Raw genomic sequence first — 20,669 nt, forward strand, 5'->3', positions numbered from 1 at the left:
TAAGCATTTAATTTCATTCACAGGATACAAGAGTTATTGAAAGTACTGCTCTGTCCCTGAGAAAAAGCAGCTGTGGAATGCCAAGCTGTCTCCTCAAGCCTTGTGGACAGGCCTCTAGTGACACAGTCTGGTAATGGGCTCTCTGTTTGGATGGGAGTGGAGCGGCCTGGGGACTTGGCCCAAGATGAGGAAGAGTAATGATCTTTGGCCGATTACAGATCCATGCTGTGGTCGCTTCCACTCAAGCATTCTCATTCTGCACACCAACAAATGCACCGCACGGAGTCATCGCTCCAGTCTAGGATGTTTTCTGGAAGTCCCACTGAGATCGTCTGAGGCACAGTGTCTGGGATGTGCCCAGGAGCTCCCGGGGGAAACCAGAGCTGTCCAGGGCCCTGGCATTTCAAAATGTCGTTCTTCCTGTGTAAGTTCCGGGGGGCTTCCTGGCCCTGGCTGCAGGGCTGCAACAGATGGCCAACTGGACATCCATGATGCGGCCTTCTGGTGCCATCCCCATGCCACATATGCTTCACCCCGCGGCTATGACTTCCTGGAGATTGCTTTTTCACAGTCCCGCTTAGCCATCTCCATGGCTACAAAATCCCAATTGTTGGAAACAGACCTCGGCATTCACAAATACACACATACACACACCAACTTTAAAACCCTCTTGAAGCCCTGAATCCCCACATGCAAGGCATTCCAAAGCAACTGTGGGGTATTATTTTATCAGCCTAACACACACTGGTAATGCTCTACAGTGGGTTGCTGCCATCACTCTCTGTTAATATTCCTTAATATTGGGATTTCACATGTCATGGAGCTGAATCGTTGCTACCAGATGATAAGATGCGTCTCAGTCAAGCCTCAACAAAAGCTGACTCTTGAGTGAATGGATTTCACTGTTTGGTTATGACAAGATAATCAGAGGCATTTCCAAACACAAAGCCAAGCAGTCATCTGGCCATGCTTCGGGAACAATTGGGCTGCGTTGGCTGGCTGATAAGCTCAGGCTAAATCAGCAGAAAACTGTGAAAGCAAATATGATTCATTATATTGCGATCTAATTTGCACTGCACAGCGTGGTAGATCTGATCCACATGTTGGTTAACATTTTGTAAGTATACATGATGGCAAGACTTTGACATTTTGTTGTGGGCAATGAACAGACTTTAACACAAGGATTTAGTTTTACTTGCATTGAATTGAAATGGGTAGGGTACTTTTGAACTGGTCACTGGACACTTAAACAGTAATTGGTTCTCTTTCTGCTCAGAAATTAAATAATGTAGTTATAAACAATGCATACCATTGGAATGAGCTCAAAAACAATAATGATTGTAAGGATGAATTTGAAATTGTTAAAGGTTCATGTGGAGGCATATTAGCTCTACTTCTATCAATCATGTTTCCTTCCTGTTTAACAATTCAGAGGCTTCACATGTGCTAATTTATAACTGATTTAATCATTATTCTGCGAATCCTCCTGCTCAGAAAAAAAATAACTTGCCTGAAGCTATTGGTTCTTCTAATGAAAGTTGGTTTTAGTTTGGCGACTCAGGTTACAATTTTTTTTTTTTTAATTTTTAAAGGAAAAGAACAAGACATACCCCAAGGGGAAATGCGCTTTTTTTCATTCCTTCAGTGGACATGCTTAATACACATAGGCCAAATATACACAAATAAATACACATGCACAAACACAATCCCATAGATTTGATAAAAGAGAGAGAGAGAGAGAGCTATGTCAGAGTGAGGGGTTGCACACCAAAGAGCACCCAAGCAGTGAGGGGTTCGGTACATTGCTCAAGGGCACCTCAGCAGTTCCGATAGAATAAACTGGCACCTCTCCTTTATCCAGACCAATTTACACACCATTTACATGCTCCATATAAAAAACTTGAACCAGACACCCTGAGCTACTGCCAGCAACCCAAGCTGTTTCATTCTACTCTTTAAAAGAGAGAGAGAGAGATGGGACAAACAATAAGCTATAGGGATGTAACAATTCAATCAACTCATGATACAATACTAGATTCACTACACAATTCTCTCACAATTTATTTTATAAAATAGACTGTAGACAAAAATGGCTGAAAAAGATTCCTTCAGGGGTCGCTAACCTGCTTGTCAGTATGGTTTGGCCTTTTTTTAATTCTCGAGGGGAGGTGATTGGAGCTTCTTTTTGTGCTTAAATGCTGCATCATGCTGGTGGTGCTATTTGAGTAGTTCCCCGTCTTCTTTTCGTTCTTTAATTTTCTGTCTTGGGGATTTAAAATACGTTGGTGCGTCCTCAATTTCTAAATCTTTCTCTGCAGCTGCTATCCACCTCTGTTCTACAGCAGCTGACGTTCACCATAATATTGTGATGTAGCAGTACCAATGTGGACGTTGGCGCCTTTAAATCGATTTATCAAGATTAATCTTTACATCTCTCTTAGCTATATACAGAGGTTATATTATATTTCGACTAGTATCATTCAGTACATTGGCGGCAGATGTAATATTCTGCTTTATTCTTCAGAGGGGAAGATGTGAAATGTCATAAAAATGGATCAGGATGCACATCTCAGTTCATTAGCTTAATGCTAATGAATAATACAAAGTTATTAACTTGCTAACAGAGTAAGCATTGTGATTTCTGTAATTAAAGGTATATGCATAATGTATAACATTGTCAAAGCAGGAAGATATATCCTAACAATATTGTTGATTAATGACTTCCTAAAAATCAAGTGAAGTCAAACTCTCTATGGGTTTGTTGTTTCTAGCTCTGCGGTCACAAAAGGAACCCACATCATGTGCTAAAAGTAAACAAAATAATAACATAGTGGAGAATCACAGGCAAGAGACAAATTCGAGGACGATGTCGATTGAAACGTTCCCATGGTTCAATAAAAATCCGGGATTCTTGAACAGTTACTTTCATGCACTTGGTTGCATTTGGCCTGGATGGTCACACACTAGTTGTCTCTGCAGCAACACTGTGGACATTACCCAAATTGTTACAAGTAAAACTTTCCATGTCCTCATCTTTTACATTTTGGTCAGACACGTGAGTAATTACAAAGAGACAACACAGACATAGCAGCTCATTATCTGCATTCTGTTGTTCTATCACTCCATTCCTGTGGGAGAGGAAACCATGGCATCGCTATGCCCTTGCCAATACTTTGTGGAACAAACAAAGTTGTGAGGCAGAACCAGGAACTAATTTCATTAGCGGCTGCCATTTGTGACTGATTACAGTCTGTTCTCAGAGGCTGGCAAGCAGGTCCAAAGTTCTGGGAGGTTAATAACCAGTAACAATCAATTACTTATCCAATCTGATATGATCAATGGGGTTTCCAATCCAGCAGACAGCAAGATGAGTAGTGAAATACGATAAAACCACAAACATGCTGAATGGTCTGCAGCTGCAGCTGAGCTGTTCCCAAAGCTGGACTGTTTTGCATCAGCAAAACGCAGAACACGCAAAAGTTCAATAGAAAGTAGAAAGACATGAGGAATTGCTCATGCAAAAAAGCAGCACAGCCACGACTCGCCACATGAAAGACCGAAATCTAATAAATGAAAAATTCAAGTTTAAGATTGGCTAAGGCATGTGAAAATTTAGTCGACTCATATTAAAACTAAACTCTAGCCCAGAGGTTGGATCACAATACGTCCATGATGTATAAAAAAAATTAAAAAAAATAAAAGAGAAGAGATCACCAGCAGCATCTTAATTAGTGCACTATCAGACATCAGTAGGCTTCCCCTGTATTTCCATGCATCTCCGTCCACATCAGGACTGATTATTCTAATGATGTCTAAACCTCTGTCTGGCCATTATTCACACATCACAGAGCCTGGCCTTGTTATCTCTGACGGCAGGGCCTCTTGTCTCTCTGAATTCACATCCAGCAAAAAAAGGCTCCTTCCTTTTCCCTATCTGTCCTTACTAAAGGGTCTCAGTTGCCATCAAGCATTCAAATCACTTATTAAAGCTAGTAGGTGAGGTATAATCCTATAATACAATTCCAGTACCTTACATCATTATGTGACTGCAGGAGAGAGGGAAATTTTTACATTATGAATGTTGATCAATCTTGCAGTAAAACATATGGAGATTAATTCGCACGCCTGGAATTTGCTCTAAAATGTAGTTGGTTATTTAAAATATTTTGTGAGCAATACATTTTGGCCTTAGGTCTCAGGAGACAGTCCATAAAACATCAGTCCATGCTGTCAAAATGCATGGACTCTTTAGATTCATTTAATTGGCAGTTAGCTGTATTTGAAGAAATTGTATATCAGTTTGTATTGGATTGACCCAGATGATTAAATAAACTGAAAACCATGCATAGAATCAGCTAAAACCTCTATCCTTCAGAGTACCCTGTGCCTCCTCCCAGTTGTATGTCACTGTAAAAACTCTCAAGCAAGGTAGGAGGGGGCTCTCAGAAACACCGCACGTGGCTCCTCTTTGACCAATTTGAAAATTCAGTCATGTGTTCAGTCCGCAAAGCTCCTGACCACAGGAGCGACAATGTTCCTAACTCATCTCTATCAAAAGTAATCTGCCTTCACGTTAAGCTCTGATTGATGATGATGTTAAAAATGCACTTGTAATGTTTCTTATGCAGGACTCAAGCTTTAGATTAGAATATTTTATTAATCCCCAGCAGGGAAACTCATTTGCCAGTTGGTCAATTCACACACAGCAAACATTATCGACAGTACAATCACAGTACACAACAAGTAAATAACACCACTGAAACCATTTGGGACAGAATGTACAGCCATGAGTCGGAGTCACAACCAAATACATTAAGAATATCTGACTGCTGCTCAAACAAACGACCTCCTGAATCCTTCAGGGAAACACTAGTCGCTCATTGAAGGAGCTTTTGTGTCCATTAAAAACACCATGTGTCCTCATTCTCTTATCAAAGGTAGCCTCAAGTGTATCTAGAGTCATAGCAATCACAGAGCCAGCCTTTTTGATCAGCTCATTGATTCTGTTTTTATCATCCACACAGATACTTCCCACCCAGCACAGCACAGCATAAAAGAGGTCACGAGCCATGATTCCCTAAAATCTTGCTGATGTCAAAAGACCTAAGCTTTCTTGAGAAGGAGTATCGACTGAGCCTTCTTGAATATAAGTACTTTGGAAGATACTAAGATATTCATACTTGAAATAATTCCAGTGAACACAGGAGGAGTCAGTAAACATATACTCACTGTATATGTCAAGCATGTTTTTTCTGGTGTGTTCGGATGCACCAGTAGTTTTTTTTTTTCTCCTGAAACGTGGTAAACATGCTGCTTTGAACTTTTAATTCCAAAATGTGTTCAAAATTAAAAATGTATTTGAGTGAATGCAGGGTCCTTTTAAAGCACCAGGATACAGGAAGGGATCACGAAACTCACTGGGATTCATGAACAGTCAAACCAAAGGTAAAATAATCTATAGTATGTGGGCTATGTTAACTATGCATTTACTTAAGTATTTTGTTAAATAAACAATAGAAGAAATCATAACATTTTAAAAAAAATGTAAGTTTAAATAATAATAATTGTATTTTATAAAATGAACCAATTACAATAACCACAAAACAATATTGGCCTTTAGATCAATCCAAAAAACAAATGGAAAGGTTCTGTTTAGGTCTGTTTAAAAACAAACAAACAAACAAAAAACAGTATCTTTCAGTGCTCCCAACATGTTTTTCCCAGTCCTAGCACACTTGTAGCAGGAGGTGAAATGATCTAGGATGGAAGCTCGCCATCTTGATCATGGAGAAGATTCATCATAACAAAAAAAAAAACCTGACCACTGAGTGCAAAGAAACGTAAACTGTTTTCTTGTCTTGGGCAGACAACTTCTGCTGTGCTGTTTCACCATGCGTTGAATGAGATGAGAGGAAGTGACCTCGTGACACAGATCTTTTTGATCAGTGGGTTGAGCTCTGATTGGCTGATAGATTTCGGTGGAGTTCAGGTGACGTTAGGGAATGTTTTAGGTAAAAATATAGGGAAGTTAACAAATAAATTCAAAATAAAATGAAAACCGATTCATCACAAGTTATGGAGGTTCACTGAGGTCACTCCCCTTGCACAGAAACAAAAAAAACAAGAGGCTAAGTCCAATTCTAATGAATTAACCTGGGTGACACATCTCTCAGGAAGAACATCTGAAAATGCATAGTTCTGGACTAATGTGATAGATAGAAAACGAGAATCCAAAAAGCAGGTTTCCCGAGGATTTACACAGTGATTGAAAGTTGTCCTCTGCAGACTGAGTTTGCATTGTTGTCATGGAGATGGCTCTATAATAACTCACACCCTGGTCTTCTGCACGTGTACATCTCTGTGTAGCCTAATGGGTGAACTTCATCCACTGAGGAAGACCAAGAGATGTTGTAAAAGCTTTCTAAACTGATCGTTAAGCGCCCTCGAATATACATCTATGATTGATTTATTTTCTTAGTTTTGAAGTAAGGTTTTAACAAACTGTTGATCACAAAAAAAGAAGAAGAGAGAACCACTGAGAATATGTCTCAGTTTCTAACAAGGTCTGCGCAACACATCACAATGACTTTGGGCCTCATTTTCAAACAGTGCAAATGTACATATCTGTGCTTAAACCGTCCGTACAAATCTGGGATTCATTAATACGTTCTTACTTGAATTTGTTCTTACTCTGAGATTCAACAACATGCATTCGGATAAAGCTTATAGCTTAGTTTACTGCTACTGTGGTGTACGATGTGATGTGGTGTGGTGGATAGAAAAAAAATGTTCCTTGTGTTATCACTGCTGTAATAATCACACAATACCAAGCAAAAGCAAATAATCAGCACAGTGTGACTGACTGTCTGCCAAAGGATGATGGTGTATTTGTACAAACAGCGCAGCAGATGGCAGTTCTGAATGGGAGCCATATGTAAACATTATTCACAAATGTGATGGAGGTTGTGGGTCTCATCTCATGCTGACACGGTTGAGCATCAGGGTTTGTACCGCTTGGAAATCTCAATAGTGATACTGTTACGCTACATCCGATTGCTATGGCAACAACATATAATTGATTGTTGTCAGGAGAGTGTAGAGGTCCTAAATAAGGTTCTGAGGTCATAAAACATCCAAACACAACACATGAACATTCATGTGACAGTTTAAGTAGAACAATGTTGACATAAGAAGCTACTCTGAAGCTTATCTTTGCCAGTACTTGAAGTCATGTCAAGCAGCAAACTCTGGTTTTTTTTAAAAAAAGAAAAGAAATCTGAAGTGCAAAAAACTGCAGTTCCATGAGTGTCCACTTGAGGCTTGCTGCAAAGTCAAGGAATCCCCACTTGACCCAGTCCAAATACCAGAAGAAAGTAACTGGCCAGGTATTTGATTTTGTATTGGCAGGTCCAGAAAACCTAATCAAAACTATTAAATAAATAATAGTGCTGTTTGGACCTCAGATGGTACGAAAGGTTACAGAATTAAGAAATGGAACAATACAAGCATGTTTAAAGAGCGCTTCATTGACTTTTTGACACTTTTGTTTCCAGTCACATGTTCACGACCCACTGAAAATAGCTCCACAACACACTTTTAGGTCTTGACCGACCAGTTGACAACGACTGATTTAGAAGACGCAACATGTCAGCCTTTTCCTTGTCAGAAACCACTCTGGTAAAGGACAGCAGCTTGGTCAGTGGCCCTTTCCATCATTTCTGGAAAGTGTTCTCTGGCTCTCTGTTAATGTTCATTTATGAAAAAACAAACAAACAAAAAAAAAAAAAAACAGTAATGACAGATCGTGATGGAGTGTTTACAACCCTGTCCTTCAAAATGACTGACAACAACAAAGTCGATTGCAACAACTAAGCTGGCGACCCCACTTCAGGCATAAATTGCGATAACCACCATTTTCCGAGTACAAAAACAGTTTGTGATGAACTGAATCATCACTTAATATTCATAACAAACAGCAGATAATCAATAGTGACTAGAGAAAAAAAGACAAAAAGAGAGAAGAAAGAAGAGTGGGAGTGGTTAAATAGAACAATCTGTTGTCCAGATCGGCTAGATGAGCAATGACTCATGCAGAGAACACCCACCACTCAACATCCTGTTACATACACTCCGACTACCACACCACAGAGGAAGAACTCATTTCAGATGTACCAGAAAAATACGGATGGAGTTCAGATTATATTAATAAACCCCTCCGCTCTAAGTCTTATAAGTTACATAAAACATAGCTGGAACATATTATGGGATAGTCTCATTTGGAATGCATACTGTGCACCTCCACACCATACAATACATGGTGTCCTTTATATAAATGAAGAAGAACAATCTATTTTGTTCCCTTTGTTCTTCTTTATGTAATCCTTGTTTCCTCTGCCAGGTCCAGTTGATTTCATGCAACTTTCTTTTTTTTTTTTTTCAGTGAGTATACTGTGACTGAATGCTTCATATAATGTAAGCTTTTGTAAAAATGTAACCATGGTACAGATGTCATGAAGCCTACAGCAGGTTTTTAGCATACCTCATGTACAGAGGCAATAGTCCCCGTCACAGAGGACTCGGGTTTGAATCCGATCCAGCCTTTTGCTGCGTGCCTAATTACATTGTTTGTTTTCTTTTCTTTTGGGGGACAGCTTAAAGCCTGGCTCAAATTGCAGGATGATTGGGTCCTACTCAAGGCTGTCTCGATTACTTTAAATTGTGAGTCGAATAAAGATCCAATTTTGATGTCCCCAATCAGCTCTGCGGTCGCCGGGGACGACCTGATTTATTTCACACATTTGATATTTAGAATTTAAAATCTTGACAGTTATGTCTTAAAAACGCTCTGGAGGAGTTTGCATGACTACCATCAGAGTGACGGGGAGGACAGTCATAAAGGTAGTCAAGGCGACCGGCGGCAGGAGTTAACCCGCACAGGTGCACTTGACAACTGATATGTTCAAAGTCTCAATGTGACCTTCAGCTCTTTCTGAAGAATATGCAGTCCATGTTGTAGACATTTGTTCACCCCAAATTATGTTTTTAAATATATTTTCCTCTCTGCACAAAGCATTATAATCGCACATTTAACTGTTGACTCCATGGTTTACATGAGGTCACGTGAGGTGATGTGTTCCTTTTGTGCCATCTTGTAGTGTGAGCTTGTTGGAGATTATTGAGGAGGATATCTCTAAGGATTCTCGTATGTGATGCTGCCCAAAATCAAAATCGGGAGGATTTTCAAACTCCTGCAGTGTGAGGCAGGCTTAAGAGGAAACTCAAGGATCTGCAGTTTTTATTTTTTTTGCAATAGTGCATCATTGTCATTTTTCAACATCAGATGTCAGGCTCAGTGAAATAAGCGTACTGAACGACACCATGATTCTTAGACGAACATGAACTGTAAAACTGGGCTGTAGTTTTAATTATCACAGGTGTTCACTGAACATCAATTCATTGTTAATACAGGCTCATCTGGAGGGAAATGTAGTACTTCTGAAATCAGCCTCTCTGCATCTGTTGAAATTTGAAAATGTAGGCAGAACTGTGTGACCCTCACCTCACCTTGTCAACATGACCAGACTCTGAGATCTATTATGTCCAACCGTCTGACCCGGCTACAGCTATTTTATAAAGCAAAACACAGGCTTACAGTAGCCACAGCTTCTTCCAATCACATGAAAAGCTCGAATAAATGGTATTTATTTGAGCAGGATAATCCCAGCAAGAAATAAAACTAGCACATTTCCAACATGTAGAACTATTCTTTAAGCCTGACCTTAATGAAAACATAAGGAACGCTTAAACACTTTAGGATAAACCAAATGTTTGTGGGCTTAGGCAGCATAACAGTTACATTGCACTAAAAACAACAGCCATGCCTCGAGGAAAGCTGTGAAGATAACTGTGAACAGGGGAAACTTGTGTTTTTTCAAAACACATTTGTTTTCACGGAATATTTTATAGACCTGATCTACCTCAGAGGGCTGAACGATTGAAGGTTGAACAAACCTTCACTAAATATTCAGCATTCCCAGCCGCAACCCAACAAACTTAATCAGTCAATCTTTATTTGTATAACCATTCTCCTATAGCGACATACCTCCAACCCCACTTCACTCACAAAGTTATTTCATTGGAATGCACTATAATTAAGTTCTTAGCGCATGCAATAGACAGAATTGTCCTTTACTCGAGCTGCAGTCGAGTTGTGTTAGCAGGCTAATGGTAACACTCTTTCGTTAGCTCGTAGCTTCACATTGCATGTAAATATTACGGGAAATTACCATGCTGTATACACACTTCAAATGAGTAGCGAGTATAGAATGCTATTCCTCTTAAACAACTTTTAAAACCAAGGGGATGAGCTGGCCGACTTTACCATCCATGATGTAAACACTGCTCTGACAACATCACAGACAGTGGGACTCACTCGTGTCACTCATTGTAGACAGTCATGACTCAGAGGATACACTGGATTTCTGCTGTATTTGTATTAAATGTTACACATTCTTCCTGTGACAAAAAAGTAAGTAAAAGACATGTTACTAAAGAGCAGCAAAGGGTGCTCGAGCATGGTACACTTCCTTGGCCCTGGCTCACTTAGAAGAAGAGGTGTGCTTAGGCATGGTACAGTTCATGCACAAGCACAAGTACGGGCACAACATGGATAGCCTTCAATATGGAGAAATCTCAGAGTGTTACATTTGTATCTGAATAAAATGAAAAAAAAAACAAGCCAATAAGTCAGTACTGTAAATGCAGTCATACATACTGTGTCGTTCTCTGACATGCGGACGCTGACTCAGCCATGTGTCCTTTTTCAATTCTTTAAGTATTTCTTATAAGTAAGTCCACCTGCGTTGTAATCTAAGCACGCTTTATGATCATGTAAAAGCCATGTGTTGTATTGGAATGGTATGCAGAGAGTTAACCGTGCTCATGCTCGGGTTCGTCCTGGAGCAGTTTGAATGCAGGCCAGCGGGAAATCAGGAGGCAAGGCAAGAATTTATAGAGCGCATTTCAGCAACAAGGCAATTCATAGTGGTTCACGTTTTACATAGACCCAACATTAATCCATCATGAGCCCTGAGCAACATCTGGCAAAGTTACACTGGCAATAAAAAACATCTATTTAAGAGGCAGACATCTTGGGCATGATGAACAGCAATTTGTTGAAAGTGCGCTTGTAAAGTGGGACTCGGGGAACGGCAGGAAGAAGACTCAACAGTCTGTTGTTACAACAAAAACACACTAAATCAAAGGTTTGGTTTCATATCGTGAACACTTCAAAAAAAAGTATGAATGCTTACACAATGACTGAGAGCATATTGGTCTTATTCAACAATTCCAAATGTCAGCATGCTGTGGAAAGTTCAACACATCTTTTTGTTTATATTTTCCTTGTAACAATCATACATACAGAGCTCCCTGGCCTTACTCACTGACATGTTTGCATTGATGGGGGGAAACAGAACCTATAGGAATCATCCATCCATGTGTGACCTCCTGCCGAATAACAACAGAAAGCTCTTACATCGAAAGTGGAACACACTCAACAGTCCATCCCCTCTCTACAGGATTTCTGCCTATACACAACAATATGGAGCCCACACAAACACACACTCCTCACACACAAACTCAGGCCAAACATGTTTACAGCATACAGTACGTTCACACACCACAGACATCTGTGCTTCCTTGTTTTCTACAGAAAGCAGCGGAGAGGCATCCCTGATGGCCTACCATCCCCCTCATCTCTGCCTGCATCTCCTCCTCCTCCTCCCCCTCCTCTGTGTAAGGCTGCAGCATCCGTCACTAAAGGCTCAAAGACACAGTGTGAAAAGGAGGGATTCCTCCAGCTTTACCTTTCAGCGTAGGGAGAGATGTGGGCTGTGATTTAGCTTAGATGCTGCTGCTCCTCATCCTCGGTTCACAATATCATATGACCAAGTACCACCTGCTCTACTGCCGGGTCATATGACCAGATTAGAGGAAGCAAGGATCTCTGGGATTTGTAGTTTAGGAGGGATAGACAGGATTGGATTTTGTTCTATAAATAACATACAGTACTGAGCTGCATGTGGCTGTGAAGGCCAGGTGAAAATAAATAAGAGGTCTGAATTCACTTCATTCTGAGCCCCTGCTTTGATGATCTATGACAGAAATAATAACTGAAGTATGATTAAGGTTTATATAATTATGTGCATTTGTATACACATCCTCCATACATTAACAAGGAGAGTGGTGAAGAACATTATTCCTTTAAATTATTTAAGAAATGGGAAACACTAGTTTAATTATTGTTAACGTGGAATGTGATGACATTATTTTAATAATTTTGGAAATATTGTCATATTTTGTGTCATATTGTAAAGGCAGCTTGGCAATAATCGGGAAGTGAATTCTTAGCTCTCCAGAGATCAGACCAACTTCCATACTGTGGTCTTCACCAGGGCTTGAACAGGCAACACTATAGTTCCACACCCTATTCCCAAAAAAGACCAAATTGCAAGCTACTGCCACCCCTCAAGATGTGCACCGCCCAGGAATCGAACCCAGGTTGTAAGAATGGGAAACCTGTAAGATACCACAAATAATAACATGAAACTATGAGGTGCAGAAACTCTCTACTATTAAAAAGATGACAACAATCCTGTAAATCACTAAATACTGGGACTTTCAGTGTCTATTTCTCATTTTTCATTTAAATTTTAATGGAAATTAATCCCTGTCTTTTTTTTCCCTGCATGGCCGGTTTATTTCCAAATTATGGCCCTTTAGCAGACGTTGCTGAAGTAGTACGATATGAAAGCAAAATTGTGGCAAGCCTTCTTCACTTTTTTTGAGTAGTAATAGAAACAATAAATATCAACAACTGCTTTTTAGAATAAACAAAACATTTAAACATTTCCAATATAATGCCAAAACTAATTCTATTACTATACTAATACCAATACAAATCCAGTACTTGTGCTATTTATATGAATGACTGTTGTTTGCTATGTCTGTGTCTGCTGTATGAAAGAAATTACACATACTGTATAACTTTTCTGAATGTTGAAATATTTTCCCTCGATTATATCAGTGATAGCTTAAATTACTAATAATTTGACTGTCAATTTCAGGATTGAATTTCTAACTGCAAGTGTCAAATTATGACCCATATTTACATTTTAGAGTCAAGCGACCTTGAGCGGAAGGTAAAATAACCTCGATCCAGTGAATGTGTGTTTGTCATCGAATGACATTTGACCCCTAACCCAAGTCCAAGCTATCTAACTTAATAGTTAATTACCACTTACCTTGGTAAGCGCATCAAGCAGTGTGACGGTGCAAGGTGACGATTTACTGGCATTTCTCCGTTAGCCGGTAGGGGCGCTAATTCAGGAAACGCTCCTATGGGTCGTATTACGTGACAGACGACCTCTACGGTCGTATAGGTTGGAAGAAATGTTGCTTTTTAAAGGTGCAGCCAATCACGATGCAGTTGAAAAAAAGGGAGGGGGATCCAGTTGCAGGGGGACAAAAATTTTAACAAAAAGGCGAACAAAAAATACATCCCAAAAATTCCAAAAGAAGAAAACACAGGGAGCCACGAGGACTCAGTATACATGAACGGACACCAACATAAAACAATGCACTGACACGGAGGGGAGGAAATACAGAGAAAACATACACACACATTCAAACACGGTTGAGACCAACAAGACACAGGTGAGGACAATCAGGGTAATCAAGACAGGAGGGAAACACAGAAGCAGGAATCAAGACAACACTCAGGACCAGAACTACATGAAATAAAACAAGAAACACTACAGACTGAACCAAGAAACACACCTGGGAAACACCATGACAAAATAGCACAGGTAACACTTAACACCAAACAAGCTAACATTAAAAACAGGGAAACAAGAAACACTAGGGAATAAGAACAAAAGCAACGGAACTCAAAACTCTGAACTATAACATAAACAAGACAAAACCATGCCACAGCCTTTCGGAACAGTGAAGCTTTTCTGACATTACCATTGCATTATTGTATCAAGTAGTTGTCACAGTCTGAGGTTTTATGTATGTATGTACAAATGTTTCAAACAACATCAACTTTGTTGATGCTAAAATAATAATGTGTATTATTTTAGCAACAGTCACAGTCTCTATCATAGTCTCCATAATTTGATCAATTATTTATCCAACAGATCACAATGAGTGTGGCATCACCTCCAGATATCTTCAAGTAAGCATATAGTGATCCACAAGGTTCAGTCTTGGGGCAACTGTCATTGACAATTCATACAAACAGTATCGACAAATGGGTCACCATGACAATGTACATTTATATGCATATGATACTGTTTGCTCCACTCCTACACAGCATCAGGTTCTCTGTCACTCACCACAGGCCTTCAGTTTAGTGCAGGACACTCTTCAGGTGTCAAAACTGTTTTTTTCTTAATGTGTTCAAACTCGAAGCAAAAGTCACTGAAACTGACTTTTATTCTCAGGGTGATGTGATTGAGGCTGTATCGTCTTAGACGCTGTCTTTCAAGCTACTGAGCTAAAGTTTGGGCTGGGTTTTTATTTGACAAATTAGGCTCGTATTTTTTCGACTTTTATATGCTTGTTATATATATCTATGAGATAAAAGATTTAGAGATTCTTCATCTAAATAAAGCTCTCCTGGTTAAATATATGTAAACAAATGTTAAAACTGTTGTCTAGATGCTTATTAAAAGTAAAATGCATAAAATATTCATTCATATTAATTCAAATATAATTCATTTATAGTCAAAGCACATCAGAATATCCTGTGTCAACTTTGATGATGTTAAAGACTGTTGATAAAAAACATTGTCATGACATAAGTCATGATAAAATGTATTTTCTTAAACAAGTGTTGGTTTTATTTTTGTAAAGGTTTAATCTTCGTATGTTTCATGACATTGTGATTCATCTGTACCGTGCACAGGTGATCGCTACTCCGCTCTCGCTGCTCCACAAACTTGGATATGTCGGCGGCGTGATGTCCAGAGAGACATCTGCCTCCCTGAGACCAGAGTGACCTTCACACACCATCCTGCTGTCTGATCAGTATGGTGCATATGGCAAGAAAAACTGCAGGGACCCAGGCCAGCTGTCCTGTCCACAATGAGACTGATATATGTACTAATGGAGCTGTTAATGACAGCAGCACGTGTGATACATATCAGATTGAAGATTCTTCTGCTGAATTTAATGTTCATGCTGTCACTGTGTAAAATAAATCAATTAATTTTAATATTTGTCCGATGCTTAAGAATGCCATTTTTATTGACGTTTATAATCAAGACTGATTGTGTATGTCAGTGACTCCCAAAGTAGGGCCCTTAGCAGGGGCCTGGTGTTATGTCAGGGAGGGTCCAGCACAGCTTAATCAAAGCAGTACACAAAGTCATTCACAGCTAATGAAACAGGTACAGGTTGTAAACTTACACCATCAGATGTCACAAATTTGGAAGTTTCATCACTTTTATCTGCTTCCTCTTTAAAAGCACCTTGTTAGTTTTTTTCACTTTGTCACTTCAAAATATTTGCATCTACAGAAAGGGGCCCACAGAAAAAAGTTTGGAAACTACTGGTGTATGTGGTGATGATGAAAGGTTTTGAGGGAAGGAGTTTCATCACTTACAGCTTTAAAAAAAACAAACTAGTGGAACTAGTTTACCCTGAACAAATGTAAACTATATAACTGCCTCTAATGGTGACAGGCTTGGACCATTATGTGTTTGTGTAGAAGCTTATTACTCTGTGTGTTTGGATGATACAGATTGCTACATAGCTGTACATTTGTTCAGCACTCACTTTCCCCCTCAGAAACAACCTTACCTTGGAACAACAACCGCACAGATGAAGGACAGTTAGCTTGAAAAAGGTAAACACAGATGTGATATTTGACATTGAAATCACAATGAAGCAATTCTAAACAGGAAGCTGGTGCATAACTCATCCAAACTGTACAACTGTTTAACCTCACAAGGAGAGGAGTGAGGAGAATCATGGCAGCATATGCCAGCCATAAAGTGCATGAGCAGAGAGGAGCAGCGGTGTGGAGTGGCGTCACAGACATCAACAGACGGACATTTATCATGACAGATGCTTCAGATATGTCCACAGATCAACACAGCACAGGACGTCCAAGGAGCTCCAAGGTTCTTGGGGAAACGACTGTTCAAATGCTAATTCACTATGGAAAGAGAAATGATGTACTTTACACAAACATTTGCTCTTTCGAAATGTTTTTTTTATTTTTTATTTTTAACAGAGAAGCCCAGGAGGTAGACAAATCTGGAGTTTGAGAAACTTGCCTCTCGATTGGTTGTCTTAAAAGATAGAGTTTTTTCTTTTCAACTCTGCTTGAGAGACGCAGAACAACTTGTATACTCTGGAAAAGATGCCCAGGAGAAAACAATCAGCACCACAATATGCAGCAGAGGGCTGAAACAACTTGTTGAAAAACAGAACAAATCAGGATATCAGAGGATTTTATTAGGGCTACAATCTCACTATTGTCGGCCTGCCTTGGTGTTACTGCCTTTCTTTATGATTTAGAATTACACCTCCAAACAGCCAGAAGTGAAACACTTTTCTATTTAAATCTCTGGTAACACTAAACAAAGATCACAATACTCAAGATCAATCTGTTGCTTATTAGCATGCTAACTAGTAGCATACTGTCTGCTTATCAATCATCATTAAGCATGTATCAGTAACGTACTCTACATGAGCATAATCTACTGTAGTATTGTCGAAAATATTAATAAAAACAACTAAACATATCAATAGTAACATCTGGGAGCACACTGTAACCAGCTCATGTACAAGGAGGAGGCAAACCACTGCTGAGCAAATAAGGAAAGACAACTGTATCCCCTGCTTCTTCTGTATATCCTAATCCTGCTTTGTCTGTCTTTGGGAACAGTGATGAGACAGGAAGAGAAACAGCATGAAACTGCCTCAAGATTGAATTATGCATGCCTCCATCTGCTGACAGAGAACAAGTCTGTCAGGCCTCCTCAGTGTCACCACACACAGATACATACACAGCTCCCTTTACTCACGGCAGATCCATAGTTCATCGGCCTGCTGTGTCTGTAACAAACACAATCCCTCAGGTTAAGTGTGCCATTCACTTCACTCTAATGCACCGCACTTCATCCTCGAGGAATTGGCTAATTTAAGGGCAAACATGAAGCCTGCATGCATCAGTACTCTCAACAGGACTGTTGTTACTGGATATTCATATATAGCAGATCCTATTTATACCTCAACAATCAAGAGATTCATTTGACTTATTTGCTTTAATCTTTGTCCACAAACAACGAAGGGAGAGTAAGGCTTATGACTTTAAAGGTTGCTGGTTTGAAGCCTTGAAAAAAAAAAGTGTATTTATGTGACCTTTTATTCACATGTGAAATTGAATCAGATTAACAGGACTATGTCAAAAATAATAATGTAACAAGGTCAGGGAGAATTGCTGAACAACTCATCAGAGGCTTGTACAGTGGCAAAGTGACAAAACAAATAAGAACAGTATCTGGCGTCAATGAATCCATCCATTGTACAAGTATCATTGACTCACATCACAACAGAAACTCTGGGCTTATGGAAGGGTGATGCAGGCGGCAGCCAGTGCAGGGACATGACTCAATCGTTGGCCAGAGCCCTCTTTCAAATGTGATTGGCGGGTGCTAAGCTAAAAAAGGACGAGACTATGATTGGCTATTTGCTTTGTCAGAGGCGGGCTGTATATCTTTTTTTAAATGGACATTTCTTTTTGTTACAAGTTTACATTGTGAATTCAGACACAAAACTTCTCTTTGATTTCAAGGTACTGGAAACACAAAATGGAACAAATTAAAAGCCAGAGGTAGAACAAATACCCATTATTATAAGTTGTTATTTGGTGATTTTAAAACAAAATACGAATTCTTAAATATAAACTGGACTACTTCAGCCACTAAAGAAATCTATAAAATACTAAATGATGTTGTAAATGGAGGACTAATTGAATATAAACAAGTAAATCCTGTTGAGTGTGAATAGATAACTAAAAATGTACAGGATAAATTACTGTCTGAGCGCCTCCGGGACACTGCATGGTCAGTCTCTGTTAACAGACTTCCAGTGAGAGCAGTTGTTCAGTGGAGTTGTTTTGTTAAAACAAAAAAGTGTCCCATGATCAACTGTACTGAGGATGAAACATTAGAACATCTGTTGATCCACTGCTATAGAACAAAGGAAGTCAGATCAAAACTGGCTGATGTAGGTTTTAAAGTTGTTCATAATTATAAATCTGTTATGTATGGTTTGTTTTTCGGAGTCCTTTACTGATGACAAACGGAGACTGTTCTGACTGGTGATGTGTGTCATTAACACAATTATCTGGAAAACCAGAGCTAAAGTTGTTATCAACCAGCACATGATCTCCAGTGACTCTGTTTATAAGAATGTTCTTTTCCTTCTATTTTTAGTGTTATATAGGTGGTGGGTATTGTTGTAATGTTGTGTTGTTTACCCTACTACCTTTAGATTTTATAATTTAAAATAAAAGTTGTAAATTTTTTAATCTTTAAAACACATGAATGAATAAAATAATGAAGATATGAAGATGACTGCCAAACACCCACATTGGAAAAACAAGAAAGTGTTCGGTGTCTGAGTCTTTAAAAAAAAAAAAAGAAACTGGACAAAATTACAGATGTAAGGAAAACAATATTTATTTAACTAAAAGGCAAACAAAAATGTGCTATTCATAAAGTTTAAATAAATCTAAAAGGTAAAACACTGGGAATCACAAAGAGAACGAAAAACATAAACGGACACACAACACCAACATGCGCCAACGATCTGACTATATGACGGAAGGAATACAGAGACTAAATACACAGGGTTAATCAAACAGGTGAGACCAGTTACACAGGTGTAGACAATCAGGGCAATCAGACAGGAGGCAAACACAGAGGCTTTGTTCAGATTGTCACCCAAATCAGATTTGTCCCTAAATCTGATCAGAATCCAATCTAACTTGACTGACTGTCCACATTACAAATTGCAAGTGACCAAATCCGATCTGCCTGTCCATATTGATGTGGTCGGATCCACCATATGGTGGTAATATGTTACGCCCAGGAAATACAACAGCAAAATGGATGATGGAGAAGTGGGGTTATTTCTGATGCAAACTATCATGTGGAGCAGTCTGTCAGTCGGGCTTGTTTTACTACGTTTTTTTTTTTAATTCTTGCTGACCAAAGTTAACTTCCGGCTTTCCAGATCTACGTCATGGTGATTTTTTAAAGGCGTCGCGTTGAGAGTGACACAGAAGACACATTAAAGCAACTGAGATGCTCAGATGGAGTCTGATCTGTAGGAATCAGATTTGAATCAGATCTGAAACCACCTCTGTATGTGGTTTGAATCAGATTTCAAAACATCTGATCTCATGTGGCTTTTTGTGTTCAGACGAGCCAAAAACCATGAGATCACAAACCACATACAATCTGGATGTGCAAAAAATCTGATTTGAAAGTGCAGTGTGATCAAGCCAGAGAGGCAGGAACAAAGACAGGACGAGAAACAAAGAACGACAACATGAATCAAGGCACACAAATGATACAGTAGAATACAGTTAGGTACAGGGAAGTAAAAAGTGAACAGAATCCTGTGGCATTAACATTAATAGTTAATTAAGAACAATATCCCTTCCCTACACCACCATGAAGTCCGGTTTCCATCAAGGGCCAAATGAAAAGATACTTCAAGCTGACAATCTTTTGGTGTGATGGAAGTAGGTTAAGAAAGGTTCCCAGGTTCTTTTTGTTTTTTTAAGGAGCCACTGACAAAAACAAAAAACAAAAAAAAAACCCCATAGCATCTCCATTTGGAGACATAACATTAAATCCCAAAGCTAATGGCTAAGCGTGGACAAGGCAGCATCCTTTCACCTAAACAAGTTTACAGGTCAAACCAAGAGCAGAGCAAAGGAAACCACACAGTGCTCCGCAGATGTCAGAGGTTGGTCATCAAAAGGCGACAATAGGGTTTGGGTCTAAAGTTTTGTCTAATATTTTAGATAAAATGGAAGACATCTATCCAGAATGTTTGTGGGCAAAGGCAAAGCCAGTAAATCTGGATCAGAGTAGCATCAAAGTTTTACAGGTGGGAGTTATATCAGGGTAGATGCTAGCTAACTTGACCTTAGACACGTGGGCTCTTTGGACCACTTTGAATTCTAGTAGTGAATGTCTTGTGCAGAGTGAAGACTTTTGTGTTGATAAAAGCGGAGAGTCCCACTGACCGTCAAATATATGCCCTAAATTTCATTCCTTAATCTTGTCCAGAGGTTAACATGTCAACATCCATAAATTATTATCAATGTAAAGAGTGCACCTAAAGACAGTGGTTTCAAAGAAAGGCATCAACAAGTTTGGTGTCAGGTTCTGAAGGAAACCAAGAAGGTTTGAACAAATATAATGTACTGCCACGCCTGGAATATTAGAAGAAATGTGATTTTGGTAAGTTGCATTTCTCATTGAGACAGCTGATTAAAAGAAATAAAGCATCTATCTTGAAACATGCCTTTAAATCAATTGATGCCCTCCGGTGCCAAATCTTAAAAGTTTGGTCAG

General features: G+C 39.2%; 1 protein-coding gene across 1 annotated transcript in view; it reads right to left on the bottom strand.

Moving 5' to 3' along the window:
- tsnare1 (T-SNARE Domain Containing 1) overlaps positions 1–11,956 on the bottom strand; it is a 151,012-nt gene extending 139,056 nt beyond the window's left edge. Inside the window, exon 1 of the mRNA XM_079343521.1 lies at positions 11,868–11,956. The gene's annotated coding sequence lies outside the window, so the exon portion shown is untranslated. The remainder of the gene's footprint in view (positions 1–11,867) is intronic.
- Between the last annotated feature and the right edge of the window lie 8,713 nt (positions 11,957–20,669).

The sequence above is a fragment of the Symphodus melops genome, assembly GCF_947650265.1.
Source record: "Symphodus melops genome assembly, chromosome: 5".
NCBI classification, from domain to species: domain Eukaryota; kingdom Metazoa; phylum Chordata; class Actinopteri; order Labriformes; family Labridae; genus Symphodus; species Symphodus melops.